The sequence below is a fragment of the Rhamphochromis longiceps genome, linkage group LG7, assembly GCF_057381845.1.
Source record: "Rhamphochromis longiceps isolate RC_006_pf linkage group LG7, R_longiceps_female_GT1.1, whole genome shotgun sequence".
Taxonomy (NCBI): domain Eukaryota; kingdom Metazoa; phylum Chordata; class Actinopteri; order Cichliformes; family Cichlidae; genus Rhamphochromis; species Rhamphochromis longiceps.
Genome location: NC_140563.1, coordinates 39,826,780 through 39,842,450, shown reverse-complemented (window position 1 = coordinate 39,842,450; position 15,671 = coordinate 39,826,780).

The window sequence follows — 15,671 nt, the reverse complement described above, 5'->3', positions numbered from 1 at the left end:
TCATTTAATGCATTCAATTAATATGTACATATTGTATGGCCAAATGTTTATGTTCGTCTGGGTTTGGGTGCATCTTATAAGCTCTTATTGTGTGATACAGTGGTGAAGCATGTGACACTATGGCTGGCCAATTAATAAGGCAGAAAGCAGCTTTATGATGCGCTGATTTGCAATCAAAATATAAACTCTAACACAGCTGATTAAGGCAGAGATGGAAAAAGAAAAGCTCTGTTTTTGAGGAGCGTAGTACTTCCAATGTAAAATCTAATTCTCCTGTGTTAGTCAGCTTTCATCAGTTGAGGATCCTGCCTCAGTTTACCAAAAAGCCTATTTAGCTAACAGTCTTTGACAGATGTTTAGAGAAAGTGCTCCTCTGGTTAGGGAAAAAAAGAAGAAGAAGAAAAAAACAAACAAAAGCATCTATTTATTACACAGCTAAAGTAAAGCTGTTGCTGATTTCACAACAGTTTGCTTTAAAATAAAGAGCAAAAAATAAACATTAAGATGTTTTCTCATGGTCTCATAATTTTACCCATCAAAGGTTTATTAATAATGTTACAGATAGCTTAACAAAAGGGAGTAATAAGCAGTCCAGGAGCAGTGTCAGTTGATGCTTGTGGTGGACACAGCCAAAGGTTTTTCCTGACATGGAGGAACGATTGGCACTGAATGATTTATCTAAGGCCTGGACAACAGTCATCTGTATTTTGAAAAAAAAAAAAAAAAATTAAACACATTTACTAATTTGAGTTTGATTAAATCAAGCATGAGCAATATATTTTATATCAGATTTGGTAACACACACTCATTACCTTTGCTATACATGGGGCTAATTGTCCTTAAATGTGTTTTAATCCATGATACGGTCCACAAAAAATAACATGGGTCAGTAAGAGTTTTAGAACAACACAAACATGTAACTGAGTCTTTTGATGTCACTGATCCAGTGACATCAAAAGGAAACCTTTCACAAAACCTTCAACCCACCTCTACCATGAACAAGTGCCTCGTCACAACAGAGCTAAAGGTAAGTTAATATATGTAGCTTGTAGGTAAATATGCCCAGTAAAATGTATTAAGTACCTTAGCATTGTGACATGGAGAGAAACTAACATAGGTAGCTATCTTACAGAAACAACCACATTATTTTTAGCCTTTCATTTCTCTTCATAAGTAGGTCAATCCCTGCTAGGTTTAAAAAAAAAAGACTTACTAGAAAACAGTCACATGGACTTTGAAATATCTGCTTTGCAGATGAGCACCAGGTCTGCTGCCATTTGGAGTCAGCTGCCTTTTAAAAGCAACGTTAGTAAATCGAGACACCAATAAACTAGAGTACAACTCAGTACCAACCAGTTAAGTCAAATCCTCCATCATAAAGAGCTGCATTGCTGATGCAGCTGGTTACTGGTGCAAGCTGGTGCATGGAGACAGGTTGCCTCCCTTGTGATATAAAGTGGTCACCCAGTTGTTGGGTTGTTCTCAACCTCTGGATGACCAGCTGGTTCCCACAACTAATTTCCATCAGTCTCTGGCAGCAAAAGATTGCACTGCAGTCCTCAGGCAACCACTGATTTTTCCCTAGTTGGAAGGAGGTTACAATCTTATTTTTAATCTTTTGCGACTAAATGATGAAGCCTGGCAGCTTGTAGCTTGGGAATTTTAACTGCAAGCCACATGACATGTGATCAGGGATCAAACTACTGTCAGTAGCATTTGTTTGATCACTGTTTGTTACTTAGTTACTTGAAAATGAACAATATTTTAGTCCTGAGATATTTTAAGGATGTAGACAGTGCAGAGAGAGCAACAATGGTAGGTTAGAGAGAGAGAAGACTGCGTTAAGCACTTATGGTTTTAAAGACAAGGTTTTAAATAAATGTTTTTAAACAGGGAAAACTAACAAGCATAATAACTGTAGTATTCTGATTCTGAATTCTGTAACTTGTAAATGTGCCATTTCAGCTTGATTTTGGAAAAAAAAAAGATCTATAATGAAATTATTCAGGTAATTTAAAAGTAACAATTTTGATGATACAGTGTGAAATTATTTTATAAACAGTTTCTTTGTTGTTGTTGTTATTGTTGTTGTTGTTATCATTATTTCATGTATATCAATCGTTTCGGCCACAGACGTTTGTCACCTGTCAGTAAAGACATTTCTTTTTAAGAAAACAAATATTACATCAATAAATTCATCAGACATAACAAGAAGCAACACATTCAACCATGCTTTGACTTTGGTTTTAACAAAAGCACATTCACAAATACACAAATGTACATACAAAAAACATTTTTTTATATAAACAATGTGAACAAACCTTCAAGCTTGGGACTTGGGACTCATATGTTGTTGTTTTTTTGTTTGTTTGTTTTTTGTTTCATTTCATTCTGATTTCACATTTTATTAAGACACTGACTCATGAGCCTTCTACAGTAAAATGCTATTTCACGTTTTAAATCATTGCTTTTATATTTTCTCTGTTTGCTGTCAAAACTTTCTACCTCCTGTTGTCTATTTACATCCAACTTTATGTCATATCAAAGTTTCTTATTTTATACAGGACTGCAATAAAACTAAGATTGCTGAAACCCCACGAGCCTACTCAATATTAGGCAGTTTTAATGTCACACTGTGAACTGTTTGTATGGAACAAAAAAAAAAAAAAAAAACACCCCCAAAACCAAAAAACAGTTTGTTTAATAAAATGCCCACTGTTGTGGAGTATTATTACATCCCTGTTTCCAGGAGCAAGTTCTCTGATACAGCAAACATTTTTATCCTTCTCATGTACTCATCAAACTGACATCTCACTTGGTTCAAGAGAGCTGAGCAGCACTCTAGAGGGGATCAAAAAGTCAGGTTTGCCATTTCAGATTTTAGCATTCCTGTTGATGAGCACACTGGGCAACGTCAGCTGAGCCATGTTTTCCCAAAGCTCCTCCTGTCTGACACATTTTTTAGACCTTTTGGTTTTTCCCTACCTCATGACAGGGGTCGCTTTTAACTTGAACCAACTATGCTTAAACCAGGCTGTGACTATTTGTTCAGTTGTCCTCAATTATACATCTGCTCATTATGTTTGAATCACAGTCACATTCTTACACGAGATAAGCAAACATAAAACATACTGAATAGAATAAACACATCACAGTCCACTGAAAGGAACACATCACAATCAAATGATAATACTTTCAGTGCACACATTGCAGCTGTCCACAATTATTCACCCCCAGACACCCTCAAATCCCTGCTTCATTTCCCACCTCCTCCCATGGAACTGAAATAACAATGAAGGCCACTGGATGATCTGGATAACAAAGAGCCCGTGCAACTGTTTGCCTTATAGAACCAGTTCACTCATTCAACTGATGGTTTTAAATTATAGAAGCAAAATAACTGCAAATGCAGCAGTGTGCACTCTTATGCATACAATGTTTACTTTTTCATCCTCACCTTTTTCTGATCTCCGCTTGCCTTATGAATTATGAGTCTTGACAAGAACGTGGGTGGAAGTAGGGTGAGATTAGTACTAGAATAATTCTCAGGGAGCTTGCTGAGTGAATGAATAGTTAAATACAGCATGCAATTTTGACATGGATGAATGAGATTAATTAATATTTTCACACAAACAAGTAGGAGTTCATTCAAAGACTTTACTTAATCATAACTTTAGCAATGATCAGTTTGTGTTATATACTTGAGTACCTTTTAATTCCCTCTATAACTTTCACCAAGATATATGAGCCACATGTCTTAATCTTTGAATTCAGATGTTTTCGGTCCAATTGCTGCAGGTGTATAAAATCAAACACCTAGCCATTTTACAAACATTTAGGAAAGAATGGGTTGTACTTAAGAGCTCACTAAATTTGAGCATACCCATATGGAAAAGATATATATAAATCTTATAAAGTTTGTATCTGTCTTGTGTGAAACTTGTATGAAAAGCATATAAGAGTGAAAACAGATATAAGATCCCTTGAAAAATTATATAATGAAACAATGTATGAAAGTAATGAGAAAGTGGCCACTTTCATGAGTAAATCATGTAAGCCTTATATGATTTACTCATGAAAGTGGCCACTTTCATGAGTAATCACATATAAGTTTTTACTATTTCTTTTCTGTATGGGTAGTTCTGTAATAGGATGCTAGTGTTGCAATAAATCAGTTTGTGAAATGTTTTCCCTCCTGGTTATGTCATGACTATAGCATTTAGTTATTATTTGAGATTAATAATAGATATCTTTAATCTCTGGCTCTCTTTATCTAGTCTTCTTTCCCTCACTCCCAACCTGGAGTGGCAGATGGCTGCTTCTCCCTAAGCCTGCTTCTGCCAGAGGTTTCTTCCTGTTAAAGAGAGGTGCTGAGCGGTATAGTCACCAATGCTCTGCTAACTGAGTACCTGCAGAGTTCCAAACCTCCACTGGCAGTAACATCAACACAACAAACTGTGCACCGTTTACTTAATGACATCCCATGGTCTAGCAAGGGGGGCAACTCCAGGACTGGAGGACCAGTGTCCTATCACTTGGGTGAACACACCTGAATCAAATGATTAGTTCATTACCAGGCCTCTGGAGAACTTCAAGACATGCTGAGGAGGTCATTTAGCCATTTAAATCAGCTGTGTTGGATCAAGGACACATATAAAGCCTGTAGGACACTGGCCCTCCAGGCCTGGAGTTGCCCATCCCTGGTCTAGCAGCTCCTGTAGATGTTATGTGTAGGTGCCTCAGTACTTTTGTCTATATGGTGTATATTATCTACTTACTTACCTGTACGTGCATATCAGAGTTTCATCTCACATTGCTCCAGGGTCTAAGAGTCACTCTCATCTGCATTGTCAACTTAAATTGGAGTGATACCTCTTTTTAAAACCTGTTAAAGAACAGTTAAAAGTACTGCATTGTGCTACACAATTAATTAAAACACAGCTTGAAGCACTCTGCTCTCTCCCTCTGTCACAAGGAAACACACAGCTTTCTTTCCCTCTGATTAAGTTATCTGTAACTTCTTTATTCTGTTTAGTTCAGTTTCCTTCTTACTGCTGATGATTAGTTCAGACAGTGAGAAGATATATGTGAAATATATCTACATATCATTTCAATGAAAAACACTGTCTGAGTTTTTTTTCTGTTTCTAATATTCTAATTCTAATACTGACAGTTAATCAACAGCTTTAAGATAAAAGCATTTTTGATGTGTAAGTATGAGTACGTGCCAATAATGTGTATCTTGCAGTGATGTTAATGACCAGCTCTTCTGTTTCTTAAACGACAAACAGGAATAGATTACATTCAAGGCTGACCTTTGAATAGATAGATCTGATCATCGGTCATGAAACCCCACAAAAAAACCCAAATCAATTCTGACTTAAACATAGCAATGAAATAGGAGAGACATGCTCAGAGCTGTTTCCAAACAGTGCTTTGAAAAAAAAAAAACCTGTGCAAACAAAGACAACCATAAAATCCTCAGTGCACACAAAAAGTAACCATGTCTGAACGAGCTCAGATCAACCATGCCTATCACAGTCTGAATAAGACCCACATAAAACATCCTAAATTAAAAGCGTATGTTGTTTGGCTTAAAGCTATAGTGACCCTTTAATCATTTCCTTAAGCTTAACTGGAATAAAAGTTTTGAGAAGTGATGTGGCTAAGATGACAGCAGGGATTGTAACATTTATGCACATAATCAAATACAAACCAGTACAGATGTTACTTACAATATTCAGATCATATGTGATTAAGAAACTCAATATAAAAAAACAGATACAATTTTACACAAAACACAGATTTAAGAGAAATCCCCTTGACCACGGTTCTATTTTTTGATTCTCTGTAAATGACTTAAATTCCACTAGACTAAGTTTGCAGGTCTTTCTGTAGATCAGTCCAGGAAAACAAATATTAGAAATTTTAGGAATATTTAAAATATTTCTAAAAGTGAACTGAGGTGAGATTTTTATATATAAAAGTGAACAAATGGAAAAACCTGTGAGCATACAGAGATGCTCAGTTAGTAACAACACAGAGAAAGTTGTGATATTAACAATTCTTATACCCAGTAATAAAAATAAATCAAAAAAGAACAGCATGGGTTTTAGTCGGGTGTAGATGATGGTGTCTCATCTTAAATGATGACTCTTTTCCATTTTAAAACAGTATAAAGTTGGATGTGTCTGTATTTATAACTAAGCATTACTACTACTACTATTACTGGGACTCAGCAACATATAAGACACACTGTAGGAAACCAAGTGTCTGTTCTATTGACAGGTATGAGCAGTAGAGAACTGTATCATCTGGGTAAAGGCAGAAATAAATGAATGTATTAAAATCAAAACATCATTTTTATGTATGGGAAGAGCTTTGGTGCTATCAAGGGATATAGTTGGATAAAGGGTGTGATGAGAAGGAAGGCCCATCAAAGAACGGAATAATATGGAGGCATCCTTTTTGGATACAGGAAGGAAGGCCCAGCAAAATGTGTGTTTTTGTGTTCTAGTAGGCAAGTAATTTGAAAGCCAAGCTATAGTTTTGCTTGGGTAAATCTATAATACAATATCCTCCAAGGTGACATGATCAGTTGTGTCAAAAACCTTCAACAAATCCAGAAAGAAAACCAGCACAGTATTTTTTTGTTCATTGGTTAGTTTGACATTTTCAATTTTCAATCAGTTTAATCGGTCTTTATATGGCAAAACACAACTAGATAGTTCTTCAGCAGAGAGGGACTTTTCTTATTAAGACTACTCAAGCTGAGCAAATACACATGTAAACACACTGCAATCTGCCTTCCATCAAAAACATCAGTTGAACGTAATCCTTAATGGCTGAGGGTGCACTTTTTATCAAGAATACCTGCCATGAGGCAAACAAACACACACACACACACACACACACACACACACACACACACACACACACACACACACACACACACACACACACACACACACACACACACACACACACACACACACACAACGTCAGTCACCCTATTCTCCTCAAAACTATATATTAGACAGACACCATGCTGATGGCTGTCATTATCTGTTTTGGCAGAATTTTGCAATACTTTGTCCACAGCAAGGCCTTTGCCCTCTGGCATTGAAAGTCCTACAGACAGCAGTTTGCATCCCCAGCCGAGCCCATCATATTAGGGCTTAACACAGGTTCATAAGGTGTCCATAGGGGAGGGAGAAATACTCAGCAAAACCGCTGAGACGAGAGATTCATGACATGACCAGACCTGTCATATTTTCTGCTGCTTCTTAGTGTTTTATGTAATATAACTGCCAAGACTAATGAAATTCATCCAGTTCTAAGCACAAATGCTTACTACCAACCAATTAATTTTCCTCTTTTCCTCCCAGTTTGAACCTCCACTGGCCTGTGGACTGCAGCTCTGGTTGAATAGCTCCCGCTGTTATTCTGTGGAGAGTTTGGACAGCTGCATTTCTCATGTGGTAAACACTGAGTTGACAGCTTCTTCTTTTCACCTGACAGAATGAAACTTTCCTGGGAGGATGTGACGCACTTAGAAGCTCATGCAACCCCCCCAGATCCTGTTACTTTTCCCACAGGCGCTCTGGTCAAGCAGTTAGAGCCACCAGTGTAGTGACAAGAACACAATCCCTGACAAGTTTCCCATCCATCAACAGTGCCAGTAAAATTTAATGTGGAGGTGACTTGATGGACCGAGGTATTTTCTTTTAAACACTTTGTTTTTCTTTAAACAGAGCCCATTGCTTCTCATTTTCTGTGAGTTTTTGTAATAACTTGCAATCATTGATTGATATTGAAATAATTGGTCAGCAACAATTCTCCAAGCCTTGAAAATTTTATTCATGGTGTTCACAGTGATCACCAAAGCCTTTTACTGTAATGACGTGCTGCCGCTAAGACCTCGTTGCTGTAATGTTTTCAAAATACCCCTGCCAGAGATCTTTTCACAGACCTCATAATCAGGAGTGTGGTACGATGCAGAAATGAAATAGGAATGCTGAGCAATTTGAAAGGTGTAAAATCCAATGATCTGTATTTTACGGCTCCAGATGTCTTAAAATGTTTTAATTACAACATTGACAAGTGTTAAAAACTGATCTGGACTGGGAAGCTAGTGTTACTTCTGTACAGTTGCATATCATTTAGTCTTACATTGGAATGAGATTTGGGAAAAATACGAGAACGCTGTAAAACTACAAAACAGAACCAACATCACAAATGCGCAACTTTTTCAGAACTTTTTGATGTGCTCTCAGATATTGTGCTCCTATGTGATGTTTGAATTAGCATTTCTTTTCATCCAAAATAACAAAAAAAAAAATATATATATAGAAAAACAAAAACCAAAATTCAAAGATCAACTTTCATAGTCTTTCTATTTTGACAAAGAAGGTATTGAGCTGTAATTGTAATGGTTGTAAAGTTAACTTTAAGTTAAGTTGTTGAAACTTTCTGCACGTCTCTAAGTAGCTTACCTAGATTATTATTAAAGCAATAATGCCCTATTATTACGACACACAGCTACTTGAGGGAATGGGGTGGAAAAATGGACTGAAAAAATAAATGAGTCTGGATTGATTAAAATAGGAGCTTTTTATATGCATTCCATCTGACGTATATAACAGTGAAAACTAAAATATACTGCTGAAACACTTTCCATGCAGGTATGCTTTTAGAAGTCATCAAAAGAGACAGCAAATGTTTTATGAGTCACCGCGTAAACATAACATCAAACTGTGCAAAAAAGCTTGAGATTTGACAGTTTCCAGGAGCTCACTAAATATAGAAGCAAAGTTGCCAAGTCAGATGAACCCAGTTGGCAACACAGTGATGCTAGTTTAAAAGGTGAAGCCATGTCAATTCAGTTAAGGACCATGTACAAGTGTCTTTGTGATCAGAAAGATCAACAAATAAATGTTGCTGTGTTTTGGTGGGATATGTGTGATATTGCTTTATCTGTCAGATCAGTGAACTTGCTGCACATCCATTGATTTAGCCTCCTACTTTTCTGTCCATCTTGTTATCTTTCACTGTGTTTACCTGCCTGTAAAGCTGTCTATAACTGTCAGACAATCGCAGCTGACATGTTCTTGTCAAAAAAATCTGAACCTTGCAATGACAATTTAGTGGACTGTCGGACTGACTTTGTAGAGCCCACAGCCGGATGGAAGTAGATGGATCAAATCAAATCAAATCAAATCACTTTTTATTGTCACATCACATGTGCAGGCACACTGGCACAGCACATGCGAGTGAAATTCTTGTGTGCGAGGATGGGTGTGTATGTGTGTGTTTGTGTAGGTGTGAGTGTGTATTTGTGACTGCTATAGTCTGCAGGGAGTAGAAGGTTGAAAGGGTCAGCTTTGGTGATAATTGTAATCATAAATACTTTTTGATAGGTGAAATCTCATAAGTGCTAATACCTGATAACATGAATCTTGTTGCACACATTCTTCATGGTGTCGTTCAGCAGTGTTGGGGTCATTAATCGAAAAAAAAAAAAAAACAAGCATTAATCTTTACTTTATTGAATAACTATGTAAGAAATAAAAAGTAACTACATGCAGAAAAACTACTCATTTTATTGCTCCCTTTCATTTCCTTAGCAATTACCAGATAACATTCCAGCACTAAGCGTTGCCTACATATAAGCACAAATCCCTATCCTTTGTCCAACATACCTCCTAATTTTGTGGTCTGTTTAATCTGCAGAAAAAATGTTTAACCTCACGACCAAACCAGGATCCTGGGGGTGTTTCTATGTGTATTGTTTTTGCAGTAAGTGATGAGCTCACTATAGTCTAGATGCCAAATTCTTAATATACAGTATTCTGCTGCTGTCATAAATCAGTAAATTTCAAATGTGAGTATGATGGAAATGTGTTGACAGTGGTTCTGCAGTTAGAAATTGTATAGTCATAAAAACCTGTCCTTTCTTCCTTCTCTTATCTAATAAAATAAGTGTTGTCTGCTCAGTTGGGGTAGAATAACCTCCACCTTAACATCTCACTGGGTCTGTGGTCTCTCACTTCTACCTTGTGTTAGTATCAAAACAACATTTATATCTTTATGAATAAAGTAGTAAAACTCAACTACTGTAAGAAGAGTTCAAGTTAGATATCTGCACATTGCAGTCATTGATTCCAGCAATGATCCATTATTTTGTCAACATGTTCGCGTTGTTTTAGTGCCAGATGTTTAGCCGACATCATCTTATCCCCATGTGTTTAATTAATAGACTGAACATTAGCCTGGGATTTGGGAGTTTCAGTTGACCCCACATCAAACAAAAGGAAATAATTTACAATAATAATAATTATTATTATGAATAATTCAAAGTAGTTCTGTTTCAAAGTTGTGTGTTCTTGCTGACTTGCCTTGACTTTAGCCCTACGACATGGCTATTCAACTACGAAGTTAGTTGGGCCAGATTTTCAAACCGAGGAATTTATCTGGGCCAGATTTTTTTTTTTTGAAGCCAGTAAGCAGCAGATCATGATCAATTTCAAACCCACACAACTGTATTGAAAAACAAGTATTTTTTTTATTCCTTTTCCCCTGTAAATCTGGTGACCTCTCACAAATGCACACCAAAAGGTCCATTTAAAAAAGGGAGCTATAACTAAACTATTTTTTGCACATTTGAAATAATAATAATAATAATAACAGAAAACATTTTGATAATTCCTTTTCAAATTAAAATAAATATTTCGCTGACCACTCTCTTTTCCTGCCATGGATGGAGCCCCATCCGTCACAAGTATACAGACACGCTTCATATCCAGACCATTTTCCTCAAAAAGAGCTGAAATCTTCTCAACCATCATTTCGCCAGCTTTGTGTCCCTCTAACGGTAGTAAGCCGAGCAATTTCCCATCCAAAAAACGGACATATACGCACAACTGTGCATTATCAGTTCTGTCTGTGATCTCCTGCTATAGACATTACATCAGTTTTCTTCAGGTCATCTAACAGCATTTCAAACTCCTCTGACACCAGAACTTCAACTCTACGAATATTTGAACTGTTCTACAGGGGTACGTTTTTAATAGCAGATCTCACACTTACTTTAATTTTTTCATCACTTTTCACTGCATCCACCACGGCCAGCATGCAGTATTTCACTGTTTCAGAATCTGTGAAAGGCCTTTTCTTCTTCGCCAAGAAGCAAACACGGAGGGAAGATGCTGCAGCTCTCTCTTGGGCTGTACAGGACCCTCACCATGGTCATACAACTCCGGTTGTAAGATTATTAAACTCGGTAAAAGTAAAAAAGTATTTGTCAGTCCAGGCAGGGTTAAACCGACAGTTTTCATTGTCAATTTTGCGCTTTTGGAGTGAGAAAGACATGCTGTTGTTGCATCATATATTACGATGATTGTTTAATATGTTTACATCACGGTGCATTGTGGGTTAAATATTGCTAGGCTACTAGGAGTGTTGCATTCACAGTATACACTACGCTGTAGGAATTTTTAATTTTTTTAAAATTAATTAATGAATTAATTTTTTGCATTTTCTCTATGTTTCTGCCAGGACCACAGGCAGGGCCACTCGCAGGTTGCTTCTGGGCCGCCATTTGAATAGGCTTGCCCTACGGTTTTGACCGATTGCAGAACTTTTGTTTCTTAATTTTGTTTCTTATTTCTATAATTCTGCATTTTGATTGCTGCATTATTTTACATGATAGGCTCAAGGTTCTGGCTTCGATCTCTGGTTCAGCACTAGACTGGTTTTCCTCCTATTTATCTAGAAGGACATTCTCTGTTAGGACAAGCAAGTTCTTCTCTTACACTACTTGTCTAACCTGTGGGGTTCCACAAGGGTCAATACTGGATCCACTGTCATTCTCCTTCTGACCTCTTGCCGTCCTCATACGTGTCCTGCACCAGCCTCACATAGTTCTCTGCCACTCTTCATGCAGTACCACAGATCCTCTCTTAGCACCCGATCATATGCTTTCTCTACATGCACAAAGAAACAGTGCAACTCCTTCTAACTTTTACCATATTTCTCTGTATCCAAGTTTCTCCATCAACACTCTCAAAGCAAACAATGCATCTGTAGTACTCTCTCAGCATGAAGCCATACTGCTGCTCACTGACTGTCATCTCTCTTCTAGCTCTTCTAATCTAGCTTCACTGCTTGCTACAGCACATTGCCCCTTCTGGTAGACCAACAACTACAGTTTTCTACAAGTACTAGTACTGTGTGTTAATGGAGCTAGTTATCACTAATGATGACTTAGATCTCAGGTGGTGAAAATTATTTGTGACTTCAACAAACAGAGCAGATATTTATGAGCGGTAAAATAAACATTTCCGACAGCCTTGCTGGATTTTAGACGCCAATCTGACGTCAGTCTGCAGCTGCTGTGTATTAAATTAGCTGTAACTTTTTGACTCTGTTCGACTTATAGAAAAGTAAAACTAACTAATTTATCATTAGGTCCTGACCAATCTTGTCTCTGTATCAGCTAATTAGTATTATATTTCTTTCTGTTGTGCCATATCCTTAAATCCTCATTTTGGGGATACAAAGTTGGACTCTGCAGCTAAGTCTGAGACATTGCAGGCAATAATTAATCTTGGAGGAAAGACTTCTTCAGTTAGTTTTGAGCAACTAAAACAATTCTGGTCAAATCTGTAGTATGCCCGTCTCATTTATGTTATCATCTTACATGTCTATGTATGCCTCAAGTAATTGTACACTGTGCCTTTTGAGCCCTACAATGTCAACGGACCACTGTTTGTGCTGTTACATGTAAAAAGGCTAAAACTAAGACTAAAGGTGTCTCTCCGAGTTAGTGATAGTAAAACTGCACATGCAGTTGTGATCAGAAGTTTACATACACTCATCTTGGGCATGACGGTCAAGGTAATTTTGGTCTTTTAATGGTTTCTTTGAGCCGGTTGAATGGTATACGACATACATCTTTTTTTCTTTTTTCTTTTTTTTTAAGCAAGAATTGGGTGCACAAATTTAAATTTATTTGGATTTTGCCTAGTCCACACAAGGTCAGTATAGATATACACACATTTTCTTAAATCTTTTAATTAGTGGTGCTGAGGGCTCTTCAGTGTCTTTTAAGGCCAATGCCTAATAATTTCTCATTAATGATCATGATAAAAGCACAAAAAGGCAAAGTGGGCTTTTTCACAAAATATTTCAGTTGTTACTATTTAATTTAACAGTGTTACTGTTAACTAAATTAATTTGGTAAGGCACTGCAGCGATCAGCCAGCTAATGCTCCCACGGGTTGTTCTTGGCTTTTGGTCAAATTCCCAGTGGATCAATTGACAACTCCCCCCACCGCCTTTCTCCCCAACTGCATCATGGCATTGGATTAAAGAAAGAGAAAAACAAGTCTGAACTCTAGACAGTCCCATAACTGCTTCAAACATGGCAAATATCTTCTGTCTTTTCCTCGTCTTCTTTTATTACTTCTGCTTTTTTTTAGTCCTTCCGTCTCTCTGAAATATAAATCCGTGAAACAGCAGGTGACACCACAGCACAGCAGGATTTTGTATTTTTAATATCTTGTCTATTGAATCAGAATCAGAATCAGAATCAGAATACTTTATTGATCCCTGGGGGAAATTATTTTTTGTTACAGTGCTCCATTTTAAACCAACATTAAGACAAGACAGACAATACGCTAACTAAGAATAGTACAATATATACATATATATACATACATACATACATACATACATACATACATACATACATACATACATACATACATAAGTCACTTATAAATAAATATTTGGAAAAGAAACATGTGTAGTTGTAGCAGCAAACAGTGTGTTAAGTGGATGCGTTGTACAGGGAGATGGCCACAGGCAGGAATGATTTCCTGTGTCGTTCAGTGGTGCTTTTCGGTAATCTCAGTCTCTCGCTGAACGAGCTCCTGTGACTGACCAACATGTCATGGAGTGGGTGGGAGGTGTTATCCAACATTGTCTTTATCTTGGACAGCATCCGCCTCTCCGACACCACCTTGAGGGAGTCCAGCTCCATCCCCACAACATTGCTGGCCTTACGGATCAGTTTATTAAGTCTGTTGGCATCTGCGACCCTCAGCCTGCTCCCCCAGCATGCAACAGCATAGAGGATCGCACTGGCCACCACAGACTCATAGAAAATCCTCAGCATTTTCTGGCAGATGTTGAAGGACCTCAGTCGCCTCAAAAAATAGAGACGACTCTGGCCCTTCCTGTAAAGTGCTGTGGTGTTTTTAGCCCAGTCCAGTTTATTGTCAATGTGTACTCCAAGGTATTTATAGTCCTCCACAATGTCAACACTGACCCCCTGGATTGAAACAGGGGTCAAGTGTTTCCTGGTCTTCCTGAAGTCCACGATCAGTTCCTTGGTCTTTGCCACGTTGAGCTGCAGATGATTCTGCTCACACCACGTGACAAAGGAGTCGACCACAGCCCGGTACTCTGTCTCATCATCCCTGCTGATGCATCCAACCACCGCAGAGTCATCAGAAAACTTCTGAAGATGGCAGGTCTCTGTGCAGTGGCTGAAGTCTGTCGTGTAGAGGGTGAAGAGGAAGGGGGAGAGGACAGTCCCCTGTGGTGCCCCTGTGTTGCTAATCACCTTGTCAGACACACACTGTGGGAGACGTACATATTGTGGTCTTCCTGTCAGGTAATCAACAATCCAGGACACCAGAGAAGCATCCACCTGCATCGCTGCTAACTTATCACCCAGGAGGGTCGGCCTGATGGTGTTGAAAGGCCGACCCTCCTGGGTGATAAGTGGAAGGTGGAAGTGAATAATTTTAAGGAAAGTTCAACTCTGGTGCATCCAAGACAGTCCTGAAATCCTGAATGCCATGGTTTGCTGTAAGACAAACAGAAAATTATATGCCCAGGGGTAGTGATTGAGTTTAAATGTGCTATTGTGAAAATATCAGCATGATATCAGGGTTTGCATGGAGCTCAGAGAGCTAATGACAAACCGCAGCAAACACACACACACACACACAAAGACATCATAAAAATATACGACCCAGTATCACAGTAAAATGTGTAGTAGGCACACCAGTCCACTGTGTCCATGTCACATTTTGGAGGGGCAAAGCGTTGCATTAATGCATGCATAAATTGCATTACTAGCAGGGGGAGATAATATACAGGGAGTGCAGAATTATTAGGCAAGTTGTATTTTTGAGGAATAATTTTATTATTGAACAACAACCATGTTCTCAATGAACTCAAAAAACTCATTAATATCAAAGCTGAATGTTTTTGGAAGTAGTTTTTAGTTTTAGCTATTTTAGGGGGATATCTGTGTGTGCAGGTGACTATTACTGTGCATAATTATTAGGCAACTCAACAAAAAACAAATATATACCCATTTCAATTATTTATTTTTACCAGTGACACCAATATAACATCTCCACATTCACAAATATACATTTCTGACATTCAAAAACAAAACAAAAACAAATCAGCGACCAATATAGCCACCTTTCTTTGCAAGGACACTCAAAAGCCTGCCATACATGGATTCTGTCAGTGTTTTGATCTGTTCACCATCAACATTGCGTGCAGCAGCAACCACAGCCTCCCAGACACTGTTCAGAGAGGTGTACTGTTTGTAAATCTCACATTTGATGATGGACCACAGGTTCTCA